Source organism: Carlito syrichta, unplaced genomic scaffold (assembly GCF_000164805.1).
Source record: "Carlito syrichta isolate Samal-C Ts95f unplaced genomic scaffold, Tarsius_syrichta-2.0.1 Scaffold80094, whole genome shotgun sequence".
NCBI classification, from domain to species: domain Eukaryota; kingdom Metazoa; phylum Chordata; class Mammalia; order Primates; family Tarsiidae; genus Carlito; species Carlito syrichta.
In genome coordinates, this window is record NW_007024190.1 from 239,555 (window position 1) to 251,774 (window position 12,220).

General features: G+C 37.4%; 1 protein-coding gene across 1 annotated transcript in view; it reads right to left on the bottom strand.

Annotated features, from left to right (window-relative positions):
• The window catches only part of ASB12 (ankyrin repeat and SOCS box containing 12), a 7,465-nt gene extending 4,549 nt beyond the window's left edge, over nt 1-2,916 (bottom strand). Inside the window, exon 1 of the mRNA XM_008054852.1 lies at nt 2,755-2,916. The gene's annotated coding sequence lies outside the window, so the exon portion shown is untranslated. The remainder of the gene's footprint in view (nt 1-2,754) is intronic.
• Between the last annotated feature and the right edge of the window lie 9,304 nt (nt 2,917-12,220).

Below are 12,220 nucleotides of genomic sequence, written 5' to 3' on the forward strand. Positions count from 1 at the left end.
CCCCACAAAACCATAATAAAAAATACTGATTAATGAAAAAAAATAAAAAAAATAAAAATACAGGCTGGGCTCAATGGCTCATGTCTGTAATCTCAGTATTTTAGAAGGCGGAGGTGGGAGAATCGCTTGAGCCTAGCAGTTTGAGACCAGCCTAGGGAAAACAGTGAGACTTTGTCTCTACATTAAAATAAAAAAAAAATAGCCAGGTGTGGTGGCACACACCTGCAGGCCCAGTTACTCAGGAGACTGAGGAGAGTGAATCCCTCCAGCCAGAAGATTGAGGCTGCAGTGAGCCGTGATCATGCCACTGCACCCAAGTCGGGGTGACAGAGTGAGACCCCCAACTCCAAAAAAAACAACAACAATACAAACAAACAAAACACACAAACAAATCTGGTCTGTACCAATCATCTATTTTAAATACCTGAATGGCTCCCCTTTCAGTCTATAGCTCAAATACTTTAGCACAGGCCTTTCAGAAGGAGATCTTGGTCAATCTTTTTAGCTTCACTTTCAACTACACTTATACCTAAGATCCATCAATAAGGGACAAGAAATGATGTCTCTCCATATATACCATGCTTCTTTCTGCCACACACAGCTCCTTCTGCAGAGTTAATTCCTTCAGAATCTGTGTTCTTATAGCACTATAGCAGTCATCTCTTGTTATGGGTCTTTTTTGCCCCCAATGCAGATAGGGAAGTCATATGTGGTAATGGTAAAACATAGGGTTCTACTTCAATCCTAGCTTACCACTTAGTAGCTGCGTGACCCAGGACAGGTCACTTAATCTCTTTATGCCCATTTTTTTTTCTGTAAAGACAGGATAATAATAGTTCCTGTTTCAGAGGGTTGTTGTTAGGATTAAATGAGTTAGTACATAATGAGTGCTTAGAATAGTGCCTGAATGTAGTTCTCAGTAACTATCTTTGCTACAATGATGATTATTTCTGTGACTATTGCTTCCTGCGTAATATCCTAGAACCTCAGAGATGGAATGGACTTTGTAGATCATTTAATTTAATTTCTTCAATTTAGAGATGGGGAAACCAGGGTTTAGAGGGGAACAGGGACTTTACTAAGGTCACATGGCTATTATTGTCAGTTGTCCCATTAACAAGAACCCAAAACACACCTATAATCTTGTGCTTTTCAAGCTATTTCATGTAGTGGTCTGGGTAATATTATCCCAAGGCCAAAAAGGGTAAGAAGTTGGCCAAGTGCCTACATCAAGGCAACAGCAGAGTCAGAAATAGAATCTAGGTTTTCCTACTCCTCATCCTGTTCTTTCTATTGCAACATGAAACACACATACCACTCTCCCTTGCCTCAAGCAGAGTCACATTGCAGCTCCCAGGATCCTCAGCTTTTGAGTGTCATGCTGAATTCCAGACATTTCAGTAATGAAAGGTTGTTTACAAATCATTTCTTCTGACAGACAGTAGGGGTGCTTTTGTTACTATGTTATTTTGGAGACTGGGGTCTGGAGTGATGAAGAGGGCAAGGAGTGGTGGAGGGAAATGCTGAAGCTCTCACCAAGGTCATACCAAGATCCCACAGCAGGGCTCATATAATGAGCCTCCAGCTGGATTTGGAACTTCAGTGAATTGTACCTCTATTAGATAAAGACAAGAAAATTCAGCTAGTTTATTGTCCAATCTCACTGTGCTGTAGTTTATTAGTCAAAGAGTTACTATGTGCAAGGGACCCCTTCCTGGTCCCCAAAGTGCAGGAGTTTTAAACCTTTTTTTTTTTTTTTGGTAACATTGGCTCCTGCACAAAATAAAATACTTAAAATTAAAGTTATAAAATTATAATTCCAGTTATATTGAAATACTGCTGTAAATTATTTTTAAATTGTATGGCTAGATCTTACTATTAACACATTGAAACCAATTGTATTGAAAAAACGATATAAAAATATTTTTAAAACTGTATAACTAGATGTTGTTATTTTTCCCAAGAGCTGCTCATGAAAGACCTATGAGCTGTGCTAATTATTGTGTACTAACTCACTAAAATAACAAGATGTAGTAATAATTTCGAAGTGGCAATAAATGACATTTCAAAATTTCTGCTACAACTTTAATATGATATGAAATGTTTATGATATATTCTGGTGGCCAAGATAAAGGACCTGGAAATACTGCCACTGTTTGCTGCCTGCATTCATCCTTGAAGGAAATGGTAAATTTCAATGAAAGGTTAGGGGAAAAAAGTTGTTTGCCCACCCAAGTTTCTGGACCCCGTGAATTCTATCTAAGGCCCTCTTGGAGTCTGCAAATCAGGTTAAGAGCTCCTACAGGCAAGTGACTGGTTTCTGTGTGCCCCAGAACTCTTCTTCAGGCATTGTTTAAGCCTTATCATCCTCCTCCCACCCTGAGGAGCTCTGCCCTTATGCCCTTAAACCCACTCTGCTGCACGCGCGCACACACACACACACACACACACACACACACACACACACACACACCCCAATACTACACAAGGATGTAAAGACAAACCTCCACCCTCCCTGTAGTATATAACCGTAAGGCTCTCAAGAAGTGGGCCTGTTTAGACCCGAGGTCCAAGGTAGATATAGCTTCATATCCCTCCTCCCTTCTGCCAGTGAGTTCCCCTACCAACCTCCCAATAGCCCCCAAGGTCCCAGACCCAGCAGGAATAGCCTACAACGGCTGGTGGGTGATTATAGGTCTGCCGACTGCAAGGCTCACTTCAGTCAGAGTTGGGTCCTAAGCTCCTGGTACTCACGCGGCTTCCGCCTGTGGCTGTGCGGCCCAGGGTCGCCGCCCCCGCCCCTCTGCGAAGCTCTCAGGCCCTGGTGGCTCCTTTTCGGCGAGCCGTTACAGCCCCAGCCTGGAGCAGGCGGGACCCTCGGTTCCCACTGTTAATGCTGATGAAAGACTAGGCGTCGGCCCCTAAGCTAACTTGGTCCAGGGGGCTAATTTTAGGCTACTCTCCACCTCCCCTGAGGCCGTGTTATCTTACCAGTGCCATTTTGGGAGTGATCCCAGTGAGAGGAGGGGGGCCGCCCACAGGGAAAACTGACTGACAGGTGCCTGGACAGGCTGGGGCTCCTGCTCCCAGAGTGTCCTTTCATGTATCTCCTCACCACTGAAATGGGCACCAAGGTGAGGCCCCTGAGCTGTGAATGTTCCCATTCCTCCATCAAGGGGCCCTAGGAGGCCTAGCCTCAGCCTAGAACTCCTCTGGGCTGGGGCTTTTTTTCCCTCAGCCTCTCTGGGTTTGCTTTTTCCTTCTTGAGGGCCCAGCAACTCACCACCATTGCCTACCCCCACTGCCTAGAGTGAGGAGAAGGGTGAAAAGGAGAACCCTCCATACCAGAACGTGTTACCAGTCAACTTTCCTAGAGCTTAAGAAGGCCCTGGTTATTTATAAAGACCTCTCCATTCCATTAACCCACCTGACTCAGCCTGACGATAATACTCACAGCTTCCCACTCTCCTCACCCCTAAGTTATCACTATTAGATTAACGTGTCCAGCATCAGGAACTTTGTCAAAAGCCCAGCTCTTAAGAGTATAATTTTTGTCTCCCCGACTGTCTTTAAATGAGGGAAGTGGCAGGGAGATACCTTTAGAAATAGTCACACAATCTATTTTAGGTATTACACAAAAAGAAACTGGGAGCCAGCGTCCTACCTCCCTCTGGGAGAAAAAGCCAGCCCAGCATTAGGTATGCAAACCACATTACAATATGAGCAACTATGAGAAATTCTCTATGGAGAAACTACAAAGCAACCACTATGTATAAGGTTCTAAATGCAGGAAGAACACAGAGAAAAGTAAGACATGGTGTTCCTTAACATTTTATAGTCTGCTAGGAAAAACAGACTTGGAAACAATTATATTTCACATAATACAAAAATGCCAGAACAAAAAGTTGCCCAGATGCCTGTGGTTATTTTGTGTCCACATCAATATCACAAATTAGTCCAGGGAGCTACTGCTGGGTGCTGTGTACTTATATCCCACCAAAACAATTATAACATGATTTTTTCTGCAAATAGAGTCCAGTCTATACAGAACCCTGATCCTAAGACATCAGGGCCCTTTTCAATCACCAGGGAAGAGAAAGTTTCAGTTAGGAAAAATGAAGAGCCAGTGAGGGGACCAGAGATGTAGTGGATAAAGCACTAGCAGCCCTGTTTCACATGATTACTTTGGTGTTAGAATTTGCACAATGAAAGGGAATTTTCATATTTCTGAAAGACATTCAATTACTTTAGCTTGAATGCTTCCAGTAATAGGGCATTCTCTACATCCAGAGGAAGCATGTCTCATTCCTTGTTGAGCAGCTCAGTTAATTCTTTTTACTGAGCCCATATCTGCATCTTTAAATTATCCTTGAAGTCTGATCTGCTCACCCTTAGGACCCCAGAGAACATGGTGACTTTCTCTACCCTCCATGTCAGTTTGTTCAAGGAAAATAGCTCTAGTTCCTTTATCTATTTCTTTCAAGCTGGTATCTATCCAATTCTTTCCCCAGTCTTGTCTGTCACACTCATGAAGTGTTCAAGTAGCTTACTTGCACATTGATAGTGCCAGGGAGCTCACAGGAGGGCCAGATGACTCCTTTGGAAACTGTCAGAGTGTCTCAATGTGATAGTTGACTCTGAAGATCAGAAACATCAAAAAGCATATCAGTTTCAGCTTAGTTTGAGCTAGAGACTTCTCACTGTTCATTGTCTGAAGCTTTATGCAAGCCTGATTAGCAGTCAATAAATAAAATGTTATGATACTACAAATGACAGAGTATGGTATTATTCTTGAAAAAAGATTAGCAGGGTTTTTAATATAAAATTTTATTGAGATAATTGTAGATTCACATGCAGTTGTAAAATTAATACAATGATTCTAAGTATACTTTCTCCCTATGGTAACATCTTGCAAGACTATAGTACAATATCTCAAGTATGATATTAACATTGATACAATCCACTTATTCAAATTTCCCCATTTACTTGTACTAATTTGTTTGTATATTTATCTTTATACAATTTTATCATATGTAGATTGTGTATACTACCTAATACAATATGCACAAATAGTTCTATTGTAATTAGGATACCTCATATTGCCTTTTCATAGCCACATGCTACTTCCTTCCCTCTCCTCCCACCTTGGTCCCTAACCACTGGAAATCTCTAATCTGGTCTTCATTTCTATCTTTTCAAAAAAATATCTGAATAAAACCATACAGAAAATAACCTTTTGGAGTTAGCTTTTTCACTCAGCATATCCTTAAAATTCATCCAAATTGTTTTGTGTGTCAAGTTTGTTCTCTTTATTACTGAGTGGAATTCATAGTATGTATGCAGCATAATTTGTTTAAATATTGACCCACTAAAGGACATCTGGTTTGTATCTAGTATTTACATATTATAAATAAAGCTGCTATGAACATCTGAGTACAGATTTTTATCATTGTAGTTACATAGCACGACATTATTGGGCACAGTGATTTCTTCCACTTTACTCTTCCATTTCAAGATTATTGTAACTATTCTAGGACCTATAACTCTTTATATAAATTTTATAGCAAGCTTGTCTATGCCTACAAAAAACCTATTTGAGATATTGTTGGAAATTGTGTTAAATCTATAACGGTTTGCGACAAATTGACCACTTTATTGTGTTTTCTGATCCATGCACAAGGTATGTTTTTACATTTATTTAGATATTATTTGACTTATTTTATCAGCATTTTGTAGGTTTTTTATAAAGCATATGGATTATGTGTTTTGTTAGGTATATACCTAAGCGCTTCCATTTATTTACTGCTATTGTAAATGGTATCGGATTTTGATTTTGGTTTCCATGTGTTCCTTCTTAATGTATAGAAAAGCAATTGATTTTTATATGTTGATCTTGTATCCTGCCTGAACTCTTTAGTTCCAGGAGAGATTATATTGTTGTTGTTCACTTTTAGGGGGAGGTGGAGAGAAATTCCTTGGAATTTTCCACATACCAATCATGCCATCTGAAAATAGGGGCAATTTTTTTTTTCTTTTCCAATCTGTATGCCTTGTTTCTTTTCTTTGCCGTATTGCAATCTAGGATCATGCTGACTAATAGTGATGAGAGTAGATCTATTTGCCTGTTCCCAGTTTTAAGGAGAAAACATTCAGTCTTTTACAATTAGGTATCAAAATAATTGCAGGTTTTTCATAGATGTCCTTTATTAAAAGTTCATGAAGTTCCCTTCTATTCATAGTTTGCTGAAAGTTCATGTTAAAATGAACATTAAATTTTGTTAAATGCATTTTTCTGCATCAAATGATGTGATCATATAATTTTTCTTCTTTAACCTGTTGCTATAGTAGATTATATTAATTGGCTTAAAATTTTGAACCAGACTTTCATTCTTGGACTGACGCTCCCTTGGTAATGGTATATAATTCTTTTTATGCATCATGGGATCCAGTTTGTTAATACTTTGGTGAAGATTTCTGCTTGATGAAAAATATTGGTTTGTAGTTTTTTTTATTTGTCCTGTCTTTGGTTTTAGTATCAGGTTAATAGCCTCATAAAATGAGTTGGAAAGTATTGGCTCCTCTTCTGTTTCTGGAAGAGATATGTAAAATTGGTGTTTTTGTAAAAAAAAAATGTTTAGCATAATTGTCCAATGAAACCATCTGGGCCTGGAGATTTCTTTTTTGGCAACCTTTAAATAACAAATTGCATCTCTTTAATGGGTATAGAACTATTCATATAATCTATTTCATCTTTATTAAAGCTTTGGTAGTTTGTGATTTTTGAATAATTTGCCCATTTCTTCTAAGTTGTTTAATTTATTACTGTAAAGTTTTCTTAGTATTCTCATTTGTAATTAATTACTTTATTGTACTGCTATATACACACATATATGTAGAATAAAATTTGTCATTTTAATCATTTTTAAGTGTATAATTCAGTGGCACTAATTCCATTCACAGAGTCATGAAAACATCATCATTATCCATTTCCAGAAGTTTTTCATCATCCAAATAGAAACTTTATACCCATTAAACAATAATTTCCCGTTTCCCTCCTCCTTCTAGCATCTAATATACTTTCTGTCTCTTTGACTGCCTATTCTAGGTACTTCATGTAAGTGGAATTGTATCATAATTTGTTTCTCTGTATGTGACTGGCTTCTTTCACTTAGCATAATGTTTTCAAGGACCATCTAAGCTGTGGCATGTATTGAGACTTTTTATTTTAAGGTTGAATAGTGTTCCATTGTATGTATGTACCATATTTTGTTTATCCATTCATCTATTGATACACATTCATATCAAATCAAGGATATATAACCCCAGAACTTAAAAAAACTGTTATAAAATTACACATAACATAAAATTTACCATTTTAAGCATTTTAAGTGTACAGTATATTTACTGTTAAGTATATTTATATTGTTGTACAACAGATCTTCAGAACGTTTTCCTGCTTGAAAAACTGAAACTCTATATCCATTAAACATCTCAACTCTCCTTCTCAAGACCCTGGAAAGCACCATTCTACTTTCTATTTCTATGAATTTGGCTACTTCAAATATTTTATATAAGTGAAATAATGTGGTATTTATCTTTCTGTGATTGACTTATTTCATTCTGCATATGCCCTCAGATTTCATCTAAGTTGTAGTACACGGCTAAATTTCCTTCTTTTTTATGACTAAATAGAAGATTATTTGTGTGTGTGTGTGTGTGTGTGTGTGTGTGTGTGTGTGTGTGTGTATAAAATATTTTGCTTATTCATTCATCCATCAATGGGCACTTGGATAGCTTCCACCCTTTGGCTTTTGTGGATAATGCTGCTATGAACTTTGGTGTACAAGTATCTCTTTGAACTCCCGCTTTCATTCAATTATTTTGGGTATATACCCAGAAGTGGGATTGCTGGATCATATGGTAGTTCTATTTTTAATCTTTTGAGGAGCTGCCATACTGTTTTCCCTAGCAGTTGCACCATTTTACAATCCTGTCAACAGTGCACAGGGTTCAAATTTCTCCACATTCTTGCCAACATTTGTTATATTCTCTTTATTTTTATTTTTTTATTTCACAGTAGGCATCCTAATAGATGTGAGGTGATACCTCATCACAGTTTTGATTTGTATTTCCTTAATGATTAATGCTATTGAGATCTGTTCATGTGCTTTTTGGCCACTTGTATATTACCTTTGGATAAATGTTTTTCAAGTTCTCTGCATATTTTTTACTTTTTTTCATGGTTGTAAAGTTGTAGGATTTTTTATTATTCTGGATATTAACCTCTTATCAGTTATATAATTTGTAAGTATTTTCTCTGATTCTGTAGGTTGGCTTTTCACACTGTTGATAATAATTTTTTATGCATAAACGTTTTTAAGTTTGGTATAGTACTATTTTTTGTTTCTGTTGCCTGTGCATTTCATGCCATGTCCAAGAAATCATTGACAAATTCTATGTCGTGAAGTTTTTGTACTATGTTTTCTTCTAGGAGTGAAGTTAGCTTAGGTCTTTCTTTTTGAAAACAATGACCATTGAGCACCTCTAGTCAGCCATCTTAATGGTATCTCTTTTTCACTTTGTTAATAATTCACTTTGATACATAAAAGTATTTAATCTCAATAAAGTTTAATTTATCTATTTACTCTTCTGTGGCTTGTGCTTCTTGTGTCGTGTCTACAAATGCATTGCTAAATGCATTTTACATGAAGATTTACACCTATGTCTTCTTATAAGAGTTTTATGGTTTCAGCTCTTACATCTAGGTTGTTGGTTTATTTGTAATTAATTTTTTATGTGATGTGAAGTAAGGATTTAACATCACTCTTTTGCATGTGAGAATTCCCATTTTTCTAGCATCATTTGTTGAAGACACTATTTTTTTTCACAACTTCATCAAAAAAGAAATTGGCCATAGATGTGTTGGTTTATGTCTCTTAATTCTATTCCACTCATCTATATGTTCATTCTGATGTGAAAATAACACTTTTTAAAAAATATGTACAAATTTATTGGGTACATGTGAAATTTTGTTACATGTATATAATATATGTTGGTCAAGTCAGGGTGTTTAGGGTATCCATTTCCTAACTACAACACAGTTTTTATTAGCTGTAGCCACCCTACTCTGTTATCAAATATTGGATTTATTCCTTATATCTAACTGTATGTTTGTACCTGTTAACCCACTTCTCTTCACCCTCCCCCTTCACCCATTCACTCTTCCTAATTGATATAGTTTATATATGTGTCCATTGCAGATCTTATGTTGAAATTTGATCCCCAATATTGGAGGTGGAACCTAACGGAGGTATTTGGGTCATGGTGGCAGAACCCTCATGAATGACTTGGTTCCATCTTTGTGGTAATGAGTGAGTTATTGCTCTATTTTGTTCACATGAGAGCTTGTTGTTTAAGAATGTGGCACCCCTCCCCTACTTTTTTCTTCACACTTGCCATGTGGTACCTGCTCCCTTGTACCTTCCACCATGAGTAGAAGCTTCCTGAAGCCCTCAAGAGGGAGATGCTGGCATGATGTTTCTTGCACAGCCTGCAGAACCATGAGCCTGGTAAACCTTTTTTTAAAAATTGCCCAGGCTTGGCTTGGTGGCTTACACTTGTAATCCCAGCACTTTGGGAGGTGGAGGTGAGAGGATTGCCTGAGCCCAGGTGTTCAAGACCAGTCTGGGCAACTTGGCAAGACCCTGTCTCTACAATAAATCAAAAAATTAGCAGGGCATGGTGGTGCATGCCTGTAGTTCCAGCTACTTGGAAGACTGAGGCAAAAAGATTGCCTGAACCCAGCACATCAAGGGTGCAGTGACTGTGGGCACTCCAGCCTGGGTGATAGAGTGAGACTCCAACTCAAAAAACCCTGCCATAAACCCAGTCGCGGGTAATCTTATATAGTAATGCAAATGGGCAAAGACACTAGTCTCTGTTATCCATCTTTCTACTTTCTACCTCCATGTTATCTATTTTTTTAGCCTCCACATATAAGTGAGAATATGCAACATTTGTCTATTAGTTCCTGGCTTATTTCACTTAAGATAATAACCTCTGGCTTCATCCATGTTGCTGCAAATGTCTTCATTTTATTTTATGACTGAATGGTATTTCATTGTGTGTATATACCACATTTTCTTTACTCGTTCATCCATTGATGGACATTTAGTTGATTCCATATCTTTCCTATTGTGAATAGTACTGCAATAAACATGAAAGTGCAGAAATCCCTTTTATATACTGATTTATTTTCCTTTGGTTAGATATTCAGTTGTGGGATTAAATGGTAATTCTAGTTTTAGTTTTTTCAGAAATCTCCATATTGTTTTCCATAGTGGCAGTACTAGTTTTCATTCCCACTAACAATGTATAAGAGTTTCCTTTTCTCCCCATCTTCACTAACATCTGTTATTTTTTTTTGTCTTTTTTAACAATAGTCATTGTGAGTGGGGTAAGATGATATCTCATTGTGGTTTTGATTTACATTTCTCTGATGATTAATGAAGAGCATTTAAAAATATACCCATTGAACATTTGTAATGCTGTCTTTTGAGAAATGTGTATTCATGTCCTTTGCCTATTAATTAATGGGATTTTTTTCTTTTCTGTTGAGTTCCTTATATATTATGGATATTAGTCTCCTGTCAGATAAATAGCTCACAGATATTTTCTGTCAGACAACTGGTTGTCTGTCACTTTGTTGATTTTTTATTTTGCTGTACAGAAACTGGTTAGTTTAATTCAGTCTCATCTGCCTATTATTGTTGTTGTTGCTTTTAATGTCTTAGTTATAATTTCTTTGCCTACATCAATGTCTTGGAGAGTTTTTCCTAGTTTTTCTTTTCTAGTATTCTAGTTTTTATAGCTTTTGTCTCACAGTTAAGTCTTTAATCCAGTTTGAGTTTATGTTTGTACATGTTGAGAATGGGTGCGGTTTCATTCTGCATGCGACTATTCAATTTTTCTAGTACCATTTCTTGAAGAGGATGTCCTTTCAACACTGTAAGTTATTGTCAGCTTTGTCAATAATCAGTTGGCTGCAAATATGTGGCTTTATTTCTGGGTTCCCTATTCTGTTCCATTTGTCTAGGTGTCTTATTTTTATACCAGTACCATACAGTTTTGGTTACTATAGCCTTGTAATGTATTTTGAAGTCAGGTAGTGTGATGCTTCCAGCTTTTTTCTTTAGAATTTCTTTGGCTATTCTAGCTCTTTTTTGTTTCTTAAGAATGCTGAGCTGGGCTCAGTGGCTCAGCCTGTAATCCCGCTCCTTTGGGAGGCTGAGGTGAGTGGATTGCCTAAGCCTGCGGGTTCAAGACCCGCCTGGGCAGCGAGACCTCATGTCTACAATAAATCAAAAAATCAGCCGGGCATGGTAGCTTAATTCCAGCTACTTGGAAGGCTGAGCAGAAGGATCACCGGAGCCCAGCAGGTCGAGGCTGCGGTGGCTGGGAGTGGCCACTGCACTCCAGTCTGGGCGACAGAGTGAGATTCCAACTCAAAAAAAAAAGAATTCTGGGTGTTTTTTTCCTATTTCTGTTTAAAAATGTCATTGGTAATTTAATAGGAATTGTATTGATTCTGTAGATTGCTTTGGGTAGTATAATCATTTTAACATTAACTCCACTTACTTATGAGCATGGGATGTCTTTCTGTTTGTTTGTGTCCTCTTCCATTTGTTTCATCAGTGTTTTGTAGTTTTCCTTGCAGTTTCCCTTCACCTCCATGGTTAAATTTATTCTTACTTTTTTGGTAGCTGTTATAAATTGTATTGTCTTCTTTATTTCTTTTTTAGCTAGTTCATAATTACTGTAGATAAATGTTACTAGTTTTTGTACATCGATTTTGTATCCTGCAACATTACTGAACTTGTTTATCAGTTCTAAGGGTTTTTTGGTGGACTCTTTAGGCTTTTCTAAATATAATATTATGTCATCTGCAGAGAGGGACGTTTTGACTTTTTCTTTCCCAGTTTGAATGCTTCATTTTTTACCTCTTGCCTGAATGCCTTGGCTAGGATTTCCAGTAATATATTGAGTAGGAGTGGTCAGACTGGGCATCTTTGTTTGTTCCAGTTTTTAGAGAAAAGAATTTCAGCTTTATCTCATTCAATATGATATTAGCTGTGGGTTTTTCATATCTATCTTTATTAGGTTAAGGTATGTGCCTTCTAGGCTGTGTTTGTTGGAAGCTTTCATCATGAAGAAATACTGA